Source organism: Sinocyclocheilus anshuiensis, unplaced genomic scaffold (assembly GCF_001515605.1).
Source record: "Sinocyclocheilus anshuiensis isolate Anshui unplaced genomic scaffold, SAMN03320099.WGS_v1.1 scaffold571, whole genome shotgun sequence".
Lineage (NCBI taxonomy): Eukaryota > Metazoa > Chordata > Actinopteri > Cypriniformes > Cyprinidae > Sinocyclocheilus > Sinocyclocheilus anshuiensis.
Window position 1 is genome coordinate 135,726 of NW_015552559.1, and position 14,639 is coordinate 150,364.

General features: G+C 36.9%; 1 pseudogene; it reads left to right on the top strand.

The window, feature by feature from the left end:
- The first annotated feature begins 8,617 nt into the window (after window positions 1–8,617).
- LOC107664684 (transcription termination factor 2, mitochondrial-like) lies at window positions 8,618–9,743 on the top strand (annotated as a pseudogene).
- The last annotated feature ends 4,896 nt before the right edge of the window (window positions 9,744–14,639 follow it).

Consider the following 14,639-nt stretch of genomic DNA (forward strand, 5'->3'; position numbering starts at 1 on the left):
GTGTTTGTGTGTGTGTGTGTGTGTGTGTGTGTGTGTGTGTGTGTGTGTTTGTTTGTTTGTGTGTGTGTCTAAGAGTAATTCCTCACCAGATTCATGAATATTGTAACAAATACCTTACTTAGCATATTTTACAAGTACAAAGCTCTGATTTTATCAAAAGCACTTAACACAGACAAAACCACTAGCAACAATATAATCATGATAGATTTTTGTTTGAAAGGTTGGATACCCATTACAAGATCTCACTAAAGGCTTGTCTTTACTGTCCTTATAGCCACCAGAGGGGGAGCTGACAGACCCCAGATGCCAGGCTCCAAATCACTTCAGAGGAGCCCGCCACCAACACAAAGCCTGTAGAAAGATAAGCACAAACATACACCCACACATAAATACCCATGCAACAAGCTAGGCGTAATAATTATACCCACATAGCATGCAGGGAGAGAGAAATGCATGCAGCCCATGGCAGCAGGAAACTAAGCCTGCAGGTCTACAAACACCCTGAGGAGGCAGTGTACACAAGAAGACTAGAACAAAAACATTATTTACACTAGGCAGCTGGTCCCATAAAAAAAAATAATAAAAAAAAGCCACACAATCCTTCAAAAGAGGAATAGTAAACATTATGAAACATGAAAGATGAGAATAAATTGACTATCATACTAAATCAGATCATATAAATCTTAACTAGATCTGCCAATTTAATGTACAATAAAGTACAATTCATTATTTAAAAAATAATTGTATTCTCTGACCCATAGGGAAATTTCATAATAAGGAATTTTCATACTAACTCAGGACTGAAGTACCACCTGCGTGTTTTAAAATAAATTTTTTCGCAATATCTAGTCAATGATGTACTGTACTGGTAATGTTTTAAATTATTTTAATTAGGAATTTCCTCAGTTCATCTGAAAAGGAAAATATTTAATCCGCACAGTATGTAATTAATTCAATTAAAAATTTAAACTGTTTAATAATCCTGCTATTAACTCACTGATTGATTAATTTTTCAGGTTCGTCAAACTCATTCATCATTTGAACAGCCATTATCTCACCTAGAAGCCCAGCACTCATCACATTCATGTTAAAATCAGTTTAACTGATAGACATTCCTGATGATCCTCTCTCCTTAATTTCAGTCCCCCTCAGAAAGCAAGAGGACTTATGCTGCTAGTGGCTTTTTTGTCCTGGAAGTCACTCCTAGCTCATAGTGTTTGTGTGTGTGTGTGTGTGCGTGCGTTTTTATTGTGGTTCCAGGGCTATTTCAGGGGCATATCCTGTCTGCACAAATACTCTTGGTTGGTTGAGTTTATTAATGTGATTTTTTTTATTTAGTGTTGCTGTACGGCAAAGTCACATTGCCTCATGACACACATTTGAGTTATAAACGCGGCTCGTCTATAGGAACCGATATGTTTGGAAACAGTCATATTATGTGTCATGTTTAACATGTAATGCTTTATGAAAAAAGAAACTGAGTCCGGATACCAAGGTCTCACAAGTCAGTGAACATTTTATGTTTCCCTTTCTGAAAAGAAAAACAGTATTCTTTCATGCATGCATTTTTAATTGAAATCAATAAAAGGTAATTCCTTTAAGGTTTGGTGGCCAGTTAGATCGCCACCAACTCAATGTTTAATTTTCTTTACAAAAAGGACACCCCCCAGTGGACATGCACTTCACTAGAGGCCTGAAAAATCTTTTAGATGAAAATTGCAGCTATTTTATCAGCAGGGGTGCAGCAACTATTATATCTGAGGAGTGAGACATGTCTTGTCTTTCAATGCATGCTGCCGTTAAATGGGTTTAAACAATACAAGAAGACCATGCAGAACCTACATAACCTGGGTAAAATTTATTTACAAGATGACCTAGACAGTCTGAGTGAATCTTTTGAATAAAATAAAGCTTATAAGAGTCTACAGATGTTTCAAATAAAGGACAGAAGTGTTAAAGTTTTAAGACAAATACAAACGTGTGTTGGAGCAGAAATGACACCATGAAATACGACTCTTGCCTTTTGGCGTAATGCATAATGACAGTTAGGGAGGTTGACAGCCTATTTTGACAAGTGAAAGCAGGGGCCATGTCTGCTAAAAACCTGCCTGTCGAACTGGTCTACATTGCTGCATGATTCATGGTTAGGGACTTCGTTATGAATCATTGACACATATCAAAAGAAAAGAAAACAGTACATTAGAGTAAATTAGAGATTAGATGTGTCAAAGTGGCTTCAATCATGCAAAGGCAGTCTAATCAGTTGTTTTCAAATATAAGCACTGTTTTTATTTAGTGGTAACCATCAACACCTCTTTAAATCTGGCTTTGTGTCTCACTCGGCATGTTCTGTTATTATGGTTATGTTGCTATTACATGTTCAGTTAATTATCAAGATCGTTATATGTTCCAGAATCACTTTTTTCAAACATTTGACAGGATTTCTGAATGCAATCAAGGTGTTATTATAAAAAGAAAAATCCATTAACAAAGCACTGGATCATTTATATCCAGTGGATACATTGAGAACGCACCTGTGTTGTAATAAAAACGCAAATATGGATTAAAGCTTTCAAACAATTCCAACCATCCCACTGTAACTCAAATGATTGTAATACCTGTTTAACAAAGATAGTAGCTACTTTGGCTGTCAGCCCAACCACAGCAAAACACATTGGTCATATTTGGAATGCACATTAACAGAGACGTTTCTCTAATCTGTGTTTCCACACAGGACCACCAGCACAGCTTTAAATGACATAACCGTGTCCATCAAATCCACACTGTGCTCTCTAGACACCGTCCGTCAGCCTTTCTCTCACTAACTGCCGGTGCTTACACAGCCAGCTGTTAGACTAGGATATTAGTTTCAGCAGTAGATTCAAACTCTGTTGACACGTTCATGGAAACAGAAGAGAAATTAGAACAGGAAGTGTTCTACACGTCCCCAGTCAGGAGAAGAATGAAAATGTTTACGGATGTGTTTGCACATCTGTTGTTTATCATTACCAAGATTTCTGTCTTGGGAGAGATGATGTTCTAATGGTAGCAGTTCAGTAGTGCTGCTAAATGCCTAGTCTTTGCAGTATGGGATACATGATTAATGGAGGTGTTTTTACAAGACATGTTGCAATTTTGAACCATACTGTAAATGCAGAAAAGAACTAAGAGAAATGTATGTATAGGTACTATATGTACACTATCCTCTATAAAGCATATAGTTAAAGGAATAGTTCACCTAAAAATGAACATTCTGTCATCATTTACTCGCCCTCAGGTCATTCTGAACCTGCATGACTTTATTTTTTCCACAGAAATAAGTCCTACTGGTTTGGAACGACATGAAGGTGAGTGAATGATTTTACATTTTTATTGTGAACTATCCCTTTAGGACCCATATGTTTGTCTTCATGCGAAATGAGCTTTGATGTAGGCTTTATGGCGTGTTTATTTTTAAAGCACCATTTGCTTATTGTGTACTCAAGATTTGACAGGGAAACAAACCAGCTGGTCTTGTCTTCGCTGCACAAAAAAAATGTCACGTGTGCTAGTAGCTGTTTTACATTACCCTCTGAGTCTTGTTGACACTCATTTCAACATTTACAAGAACAACAATTGCCAAATGTGTAATTGTGAAATTGAACACCCTTTTGCTATACTTGAGCAGATGAGCACCCTTTTGAGTAAATCTTACAAATCTTTCAGGGTGAAATTGTACTCTAAAGGGATAGTTCACTGAAAAATGAAAACTCTTTCATCATTTACTTACCCATAAGAGAAGATATTTTGAAGAATGTTAGTTTCCAAGCAGTTTTGGTGACCACTGTTTTTGATGGTATGTACAAAAAAAAAAAATCTTATTTTGTGTTCCACAGAAGAAAGAAAGTCATACAGATTTGGAATTACATGCGAGTAAGTAAATGATGACAGAATTTCTGGTGAATTTTTGGTGAACTATCCCTTTACCTTAAGTAGTTTCCTCTTAATTTTCACAATTACACTGTTCATGAACATTATGCACAAATTATTGTTTAAAAAAAGCAGTGACCTTATATTCTACGTGTTCGTTCATTTAAGTGCGATTCCTTCCTCTTCAGATGGTTTAAGACCTCCTCCTTGAATAGACGCAGATCTTTTCTTAGCTCTAATTTTTAGAACCACCACAATCACAGCCAGTAATAAAAGGCCTACAAGCCCTGCACACAAAGCATACATTGTCAAGTTAGTCTCAGGTTCAGGTTCAGTTTCAGGCGGAGCTGCATGATCCCCCTTTCGTTTTATATTAGGTTGGTGGTAAAACTTTAGATTGGTGACCTGCCTAAAGAGACACATGTCCATGTATTCTTCATCCATTATCCATGAATGGGGTTCCTCCTCATCATCTTCGTTACTGCCATCATCACCGCCGTAAGCATCCTCATCATCACCCTCATCAGTCTCCTCATTCTCCAGCAGCACCAGGCACCAGTACGTCCCACTGTCCTCCTTTTGGGGATCAGTAAAGATGAGAGAGGAATCTACCTGTGAGAACTTTACCCGACCTTGTAAATCATTAGGTGGGGTTAAAGAAGGATCCCCTGGGTCCATTATTTGGATGTCCTTCTCACCAGTCTTTCGATACCACAGAACGCTGGCGTACTCAACTTTACCGCTAAATGCTGGTAAAGACATAAAGTTACATTGGAGGACCACCTTCTTATCGCTTGCAGAAAACAAAATATCGGTTGATTCATGCAAAGGGCACACATTCAAAAAATAATCTTCAACGAGGAAGGTAGAGAAACATTTATAGCTCCCAGAATGATCTGAAATGAGAGACTGAATGACTAGGGAATAATTATCAGAATTAGTGCTTGTCGACACAAACATCTGGTTTTCGGTTGTCCCTTCTGGTGCCGATGAATTAACCTGTCCAAAGGGTGTTTTCCAGTGATTCTGTCTGAGGGGGTCTACTGAACATGTAAGGACTACATCTTCTCCGTAAGAACGATAAATAGTCTTTAATTCAGGCTCCTCTGGCAGTCCTATGGTTTGGAAGCTCCTGCATTGCTCTCCCTCCATGACCTGACAGAAAAAACGAGGTCTGTCCTGAATAAACTCATCTGAAACATGTAAAAATGAGCCTTCGCCATGCACACGAATGAGGCTTTTAAACTCCGCTTGTAATGGCTCCAAAGAAATCTTAGTATCCATGAACAATGACACATTGTGCACATCTCTGTACCATTTTACTGTAGCATGCTTTATGGAATCCATATTGCATACCAGATCCGCACCTGTGCCGAGTGTCAGTGAAATTTCCTTAAAGACGAACTCCTTGTCACAAACGTAGAGATAGTGTTTGCGATAATTTTCCATAGAGCTATCACTCCAGCACTCTCTGATGTAGATGCCAGAATCAGAGAACTGAAGATTTGTGAGCTTCAGACCAAGCAGCCCTTCAACTTCAGTGGAGAAACTGATCCGACCCTTAAAGGCATCAGGTGGTGAAACTGAGGAATTTGAGAACTGACCCAGTAGCTCCTTTCCATCAGCAGTCATTTTATATACAGCAATATCATTGCCAAAGCAATAACCCATCTCAAGTTCCCCACCAAGAGCTTTAAAAATGGGCTCTGGGTTTTTTTCTGCAAAAGTGCTCACCAGCAGCAGAGCGAGAAGTATCACAGTGTTCCTGGTTTGGATCATCTTGTTCTACTCTGTCCATCCGTGAGACTGCTTTCAGCCTGTTGCCTTCCACATACTCAGAAATTTGAGTAACCTGTTTCTGAAATTTGGCATTAAGATCCACCCACGTTGGGATGTTGTCTTTCTTAGGTGCAGGGTTTTTCCTTCAGCTTCTCAGGTGCAGTTTTTCTTACTTTGCTTTCTTCATGCCTATATCCTCCCTTATAACCCAGAGCACATGGTTATCATTTATCTTTCCATTTAAGGTTCTTCTTTTAATCTTGTGTGCTGTTGTCGAAAGTTTTATCTCATGCATCAAAAGAAATCTGAAGCATTGCAAAGACAAACTGTTTTTTTCTCTCTTGTGCTCTTCCTGTATCTTGTGTGTGTCTGAGTATTTATTTCAAGAGACAATATACACAGCATTTTAACCACTGTGTTAATGAAGCATAACAGAGAAAATGCAATGTGAAAAAAATTAGTCTATGTTAGTTCATTCTGATGTAAATCTGAAAAAATAACACATCTGCACAGTTTTTAGAGAGTCAGCTTCAGTCAACCATTTCAGCAATGTTCTGCAAGAACCTGATTGTTTGCATACAGGGAAAATCATTCACATGAGTGTTCACTCTTGTACTACAACGACATACTGCAATATCTGGCAAAGTAATTAATTAAATAGCGCAGATGAAAAGTGTTATTGATTTGACTTAAATTTATATAAGAATACACACACACACACACACACATACACACACACACACATACACCCATTACATAATACATATATATATATACACCCACATGAAAAAATACTATAGTAATTTATAGTTAATACTATAGTGTTTTTGAACCATACTATAGTAAAGTGTATTATACTGTATATATTATAGTATTTACAACACTTTGTTAATGAATGCTACAGCATACTGTAGTATTAACTATAGTGAACTGATAAACTGTAATAAATACTGTAGTATATACTTTAGTGTTTACTAGTACTACTGGTAGTAAACTGTAGTGTATTGTAGTAATATACCCTATAGTTGTAGAAAGCTTAGTACAGTATTGGGTAAAGTAATTTGTTTATATTACTATAGTTGTTATATTACCACAGCAACTATAGAAATATATATATATATATATATTTTTATTTTTATTTATATATAATTTTTAAAAATATTTTTTATGTATCTTTCTTTTTTTTTATTATGCCTGCAAATTTTTTATTTTTTTTTTTAAAGCCACATTTAAGTAATTTTTTTGGAACTCAGAATTTGACCAATATGCCTGCAAAATGTATGATTTGTTAAAAAAAAAAAAAAATTTTGTGAGACAGAGATTTAAACATCTCTAAATAAGTCATAGTCTAAAAAAATTAAGAAAAATCCATTGTCTTAAACTGTACCTAGTCAGCCAACAGGTACCTAATAGTCTGTGGGAGCCGTCTGAATGCAAAGCTCTTTGTAAATCGCCAGATTGTAGAGACTTCAAGGGTGGGCTGAGTGAACAGTTTGAGTAGGCAGGCATGATCCAGCATTGTGATTAAGCTCCAACTGTGACTCACTCTCCACTGCCGTTCAAACTAATTGCTCTCTGTGCTGATTATAGAACTCACAGTCCCTGATGCCATTTTAAGCAACTTTCCTGTTTTGAAAACACATGACTGCAGCTTAAAATAGTATTATCTGTCAAATAGTTGGCCGTCATTCATATTATATTAGTGCCAGTTTTGACTATTTTGTAGTTTAGGTTAGTGGCAAATTCATATTTCCCTTTACTGTGTTCGTATTATCTGTTATATTTACCGGTTTCAGTGTTCCTTCTGTACTAAGGGTGGCGCTGTTGTGCTCAGACCGCATGGGCGTCACAACTTGAACAAGAGGTCCAGTACTGAAATGTGACCGCTGTCACTGCAGAGGTACTGCTCAGTTTGTCTTATCCACACGTTTCAGAAATTATATTATTGACTAATAAATGCAAGCCGCATTTTGACTATGCTGTTTGCTTCTTTACCTCGATGTGATGACTTATGTTTCATAAGAGAGAACGCACTCCCTCGTGTTCTGTTGAGATTAACTTGTTTATGTGTAACGTTAGATGGATACTAATTTACTGAAGGAAAATCTTATAAAATAATATATTTTTTCATGGTGGACATTTAATGTAGGTTATTATGATTTTAGAATGCATTTTACTGAACAAAACGTTTGATGTGCCCTCAGTGCAAAATGTGCTATTGATATTTTGTTCTTTCTTCAGAAGCCAATTCTATTTTTTCTCAAATAGGAGAACACCAGTATATAGATTGCCTCAAAAAAACCACAAAAGTCTAAAAATGGATTTATATGGGCTGAAAGACCCCAAACAGAGCATGAGGGTTAATAGTGTCCTCTCATAAATGTCATTCAAAAACTATTGGGACGTCCTGGCCCCTCAAGGTATCTAGTGTGTGGTTTTTTTTTTCAGTCTCAAGATAAATATGCCATGATCTCTTTATAAAGAAACTGTCTAACCTGTTTGAACCTTTTTCTGTGCGTGTACCCAACAGTTGCTGTTGTGTAATTTTGCCGTTTTCGTCAAAGCTAATACTAACAGTTAGTTACCATAAGTAAATTATCTTAGGTATTGATGTAAAATAACTTGGTTCTTCTGTGGAATTGGCATTCTGCGGATGTTAGCAATTAGACAGCTAGTTGATTTCTGCTGACAATTCTTTATCCTATGGGTAGATAGTTTAGTGTCTGAGTACTTACTCTATAGTGTTCACTCGAAAGACTTGTGATATTAGCTTTGCATGAGTAAATGGGAATGAGGAAGTGTTTAGTTAACACTTTGAGACTTGAAGTAGATTTTCTGATATGTTTTTCCAATTGTTTCAGGCACGTTACTTGCATGCAATGCAAACAATTACCTGACAGCCCCGCCCACAGACCTGTAGATTGTGCAAACATGTTGCGATTAGTCACGACATCCCTGTGTCTCTACTGCCAGCGGGCTCAAGCAACACCTTTGCTTCTCACGAGGCCCCGCTCCGTGATCGTTCAAGAAGAGAACCCGCTTGCCATAAACGCCCTGTATGACTTGTCTGTAGATATCAGTAAAGTCCGGAAGCTGAGGGGTTGGGTGTTGCGCCAGAGTCCCGTGTACGTGAGCGAGACCGCCGCCCTGCTGAGGGACATGGGGGCTAGCGGGCCAGTTATCGCCCGGAACTCCATCCTGAGGCCATCCTCTGCAAACCAGATCAAATGGAGGCACAGAAAAAGCTGTGGATATCAGTATGCACCAGTCAGAAGGATCTAGTAGGAATCATAGAAAAATTCCCCGCTTCGTTTTTCACCTCGTCCTCCGATCACGACAACCAGAAAGCCAACATTGCATATTTCCAGATGTTACATCTCAACAAACGCATCATCAGCAAGCTCATGGCCAGTGCCCCTCAGAGCTTCAGGCGACCCATCGAGCAAAACGAGCAGATGATCCAAACCCTGCAGAAGACCTATTTGGACTTGGGCGGGAAGGAGGACAATATGAAGATCTGGTTGCAGAAGCTGCTTACACAGAATCCCTACGTGCTTCTAAAACTTCCGGACACCTTACACGATAACGTGGCGTTCCTACGCAACGCGGGCTTTACCGGCGATGAGCTCTTGCGGCTGCTTTCCAAACTGAAGGGATTTGTTACTGAGCTGAACCCTGAAAGTATGAGACTCACACTGAGCTACTCCCGGGAGACCCTGGGATGCACTGAAGCAGAGCTCAGGCAGATCGTCCTTCAGTGTCCAGCCTTGTTATATTATTCTGTGCCTATACTAGCTGATCGCTTCAAAGGCCTCCTTACTGCTGGAGTCAGTATGGAGCAGATCATGGAGACTTCCACAGTGTTAGAACTGACAACGCAGATAGTTCAGTATCGCATTCAGAAACTGCGCTCTTTTGGTTATGATGTGTGTTCAGATAGCCTGGAAGTCCTCAACGGTACCAAGAAGGACTTTGAGATGAGCTACAGGAAGTTGCGTCTTAGGCAAGAGAGGCCACTTTTTAATCCAGTAGCTCCACTTCGAACAAAAGATTAAGCTTGGAAGCCTGTTTCCAACATGGAATTAAAAAATATATATAGTAATTGCAACTTTTTAATGTAAATTCTGACTTTATTTCTTGCAATTCTGAGTTTACATCAGGCAAATTTTGAGTTAACATCTCACAATTCTTACTTTTTTTCTTTTTCAAAATTCTTTTGAATTTTTAACACAGTTATGACTTTATTTCTTGCAATTCCGAGTTTGCATCTCACAATTTTGCGTTAAAAAGGTCATGAACTGCCTCTGTTTTTATTTTGTACTGTTCTCTGAGGTCCACTTATAATGTTATCAAGATTTTTACATCAAAAAACATAAACATAATTTAGAAGCAATAGGCTATTTTCTGTCCTGTTTTTAACCCCCCTCATCAGAACGCTGTGTTTGAATAGTTGTGGCGGACTGTAGACTTGGAAGTTAAACGCCCACTGCTAGGATTGGCTTGTGTATGTTTGACAGTCTACATCCTTCACAGATGGACGCTGCTGTGATTTAGGTTAAAAGCGCATACATACTCATATCAAACATACAGTACATATCAAACGATCTGTTTGACAGAAAGCAATAGTGACCACATAATAAAAACAGTTACTCACAGTTGTGTTGCGACATTACTGTCAGATCCAATATAGTTGGCCCAGCATCGTCTTTTAGTTTCAATCTTTCTGACAATCCCACATCGAATTGTGCCTTGTTTGTAAATGAATCTGCCGTAAAGTGAAGTGACCAAAAGACGGAGTTCTTACTAAGGCTGGAGCTATCGATTATTTTAGTAATCGAGTATTCTACCGATTATTCCATCGACCACTTGACTAATCGGATAAGAAGTAATTTTTCTTTATTAAAGAGCAATACTAAATATACAAGAGAAAATCAGATGGGTCTCTTAAACTAAACAACTAATTTGTTTCCTTTTTAGCAAAAATTAACATTTTTATTGCTGAAATTGCATACATTAATAACCGTGAAAACTAAACACATTTAATGCATTTAATTGCCAAATTACATTCAAAATGCAAATGCAAATATATAAATGAAAAAATAAAATAAAAATATAAATGAAAAAATAAAATAAATAAAAATACAAAAACCCATTTAATGCATTTAATTGCCAAATTACATTCAAAATGCAAATGCAAATATATAAATGAAAAAATAAAATAAAAATATAAATGAAAAAATAAAATAAATAAAAATACAAAAATCAATTTCACATTACTTTAAAAAAGGTAAACATTACAACCTAAAACTAAGGCATAAATCAAAATAGTAATAACAATAATAATAATACCTAAACATTGCATTTATGTCGTGCAACTTAACTTTCAAGTTTCAGCCTAACTAAAGCTCAAGCATGACATGAGCCGTTATTGTCTTCTTGGAAGGCTTTGTGGCTTTTGTAAGAGGCAAAAATCAGTGGACAGGAAGGTAACTTGGAACAAGAACAAGAGTCCATACACAATTTCTAAACACATTTTTCATTATATTCTATGTACTGGTCAGTTCACAGTAGTGATAGAAATTAATCTGTTCCAATAACTTTAAATTGATTTTTATGTTCATTTTATGGGCATTTTTACCTCTATAAAGCCTTTTTTTCCCCTGTGTGCATCATATTTTGAGTCAAATTCTTACATTTAATCAGTCAATTAGAATAATAAGACATGTGGGCTGTTACCAAACAAATGATATCAGTATCAACAAAATTCATCTTTGTAATGCAGAGGAAACACAGAATCTGCATCTGAAGAGGCATTTAGATGTAGGCCTATTTACACACTATTTAATTCAGCTCACAGGGACATGAATGCAATTAACCTGCAGTTACAAATGCATTCATAACATGTTGTTATTTTAAACATAAAACATTGAATACTGATATTTACAATTATTTTAAAAATGAAAAGATACTTTAAATGTCAAATTAAAACCGCCAGCAGGTGGCAGCAAGTCACTGTAAATAAGTGAGTCATTGCTATTGAACCGAATCATTTAAACGGTTGATTCATTCAGGAACGAAACGCCCTCATGTTGTTCGGAGACGCAGAACAGCGCTGTGGCTGTGTTTGGAATTATTTTTTGTTGGCGAGAGCAAAACAGGCAATATGGTGTCTAAAACGTAAGTCTCTCAATATTAACATCTTGTTTATTGAACTGTTGAATAAAATCAGTATCACATTTGTAATCATGCTGGGTTTTAGAGGTGAAAACTGGCACTCTTCGTGTGATATTGACTATCTGTGGTATTTTTGTGCATAACTGTATGGGGAGTGTGTCTGTGTGTCACAGAGAGAGGATGAGACAATCAACATGAATGGCGCTTAGTCTTTCACAAAACATAGCTAACTTAGGGACATCATAACTAGCCACCATATTGATTTACGGTCTGAAATATGTCCAGCGTTTATCGGTTTGTGCGTCAGTAATAATGGTCCGTGGGGAAACACGGTGTTCCGTGTGTAGTTACAGTAAATGGACTAAACGAAGCCGATTATTTTTTATATTCGAGTTACTCGAGGAATCGTTTCAGCCCTAATCTGACTTTATTTCTTGCCATTCCAAGTTCATATCTCACAATTTTGAGTTAACATCTGTACTTTTACAAGTTTATAACACAATTTTATACAAGTTTATAATATAAATAATATTGAGTCTGTATCTCACAATTCTGAGAAAAAACTGAATTGTAAGATTAAAAAGTCACAATTACCTTTTTTTGTTTAATTGCATGGCAGAAACAGGCTTCCATGATTAAAATCTTATGTGCTACATAAAGTATATTTACAGCGGTTTCTTTTGTCTGTTTTCTGCGTGAATTCTTTTATTTTGATTATTCATTTGCTGAAAGGTATAAATTATTGAATGTTTTGTTAACGTTGTGGAAGGTGATTCTCACCAAATACAACAATGTCAACCCATATTGTTCTCAAAGAAAATGTATTTTCTCTCCTTACTACATTGTAAATGTAAATTTTTTGCCATTTGTGACTCAGTCATTGTTGTACTGTCACATACTGACATGTTATGCATGCCAAGTAATTTATGTAGCTTTTGAAATTCCTCATCAAAGTCTTTAATAATGAGCAATATAAAATACCTCTCGGAGGTATGCATTATGCAGATAAATATTCAGATCAATGAATGTTTACCCGTGTGTTGCCGTTAGAATCTCATTTGCAAGCATTTCCCAATATTTTGGCCTCTGGGCAGCATTTTGAGATAATTTTATGCTTTTTAATGATTAGACTAAAGACTGGTATCTATAATGAAGTTACATTACATATTGCCTTGTGGCATCTGCTGTTTACGCAGTGGACTTTATGATTTCTTTAATGGTAAACTATTACATTTCTCACAAGCTTCTCATAGCTTCAAAATAATGGATATTTTTTAGCTTGATTAGGGTTGATGATTAAATTAATTTATGCATCACCTTTTTGGGTAGGCTTCATTAATATTTATTGCTGCTTTGATTTTTCTACATCTCTAAATTCTTGCCTCTGCCTTTCTCTTTGTTCTCCATTCTTTGTCCACTCCTCGTGTACGGCTCCAACCGGATGGCTGCTTTATCTTGCAAATGACACTGAGTTATACCCGAACACATAGGAGGTTAATAAGCGAGGATATAAATAGCTCTTTTTCATTTGAAATGTGACAGTGGGTATTATTAGCAAATTTACACATTGATTTTATGGGGCATAACTTTATGAAATTATGAAAATAGATAGACATGCAATTAAAGTCTATCATTTCCTGCTCTGGACTTTGCATGCTGGAATAAGGTGGTAAATATTCCATGTCTGAGGTCATGCTGAAGCGCTCCACTGTCCTCTGTGCAATCTGCTCTCAGATCTTCTAATCAGAATTTGCTGTATGCAACGATGAGTTGGTTTTTTATTGATGTCAGTGTGGACATTTTAGACATTAGATTTAAAAAGCAATACCACCAATTTGTTTTTGAAAAAAGTGTCTCGTTTTCACCAAGGTGTCATTTATTTGATCAAAAATACAGTAAAACAGTAGTATTGTGAAATATTATTTGTATTGAAAACATCTGTTTTCTTTTTTAATATACTGAAATGGCAGGGATGAATTTTAGCATTTTTCATTACCCCAGTCTTAAAGGGGTCATATGATGCGATTTCAATTTTTCCTTTCTCTTTGGAGTGTTACAAGCTCTTGGTGCATAAAGAAGATCTGTAAAGTTGCAAAGACTAAAGTCTCAAATCCAAAGAGATATTCTTTATAAAAGTTAAGAGTTAACCACGCCTACCTAAAACGGCTCGTTCTAACACGCCCCCACATACCTACGTTGCTCTGTGGGAAGATTTGCATAACGCCGCCCAAATGTTCACGCAAAGAAAGAAGGCGTAACTTTTATTCTCACTGTAGTATTGTTGCCGCCGCCATATCCTGAAGATGCTGTGTGCTTCGTTGTGAAAGCGAAACTACTTTGTTTGGTCTTCCAAAAGAGGACGATATCGCTTCATCATGCCTAGAGCTGGCTATTGTGTTTTCCAGTCGGGCTACCAAAATTTATCACTGCCCTGCCCAAAGGGCTATTTTGAATAGTGATATAAAATCCCTTCCTTAATTCGCATTGTTCACTCGCTTGTAGGGGTGAAACGGATCATAGTTTATCATTTACACGTGTTTCTAGGTTTTACCAATTTAAACAATCAAGCGTTTTACTTTTAAACCATTCATGCGCATGAAGAATTCAGTTCGGTGCTCAAAGCGCGCACATACAGCAGCGTTTCAGGCAGAGCACGAACACATAATTGATTCCTCTTTCGCTTGAACGGACACATACACTAAAAATTATCTCAAAATAACTATCTCGGCAAGTATTTTCATGTCTTGCATGTAAACAGTGGAGAAAGAAAGTGCACG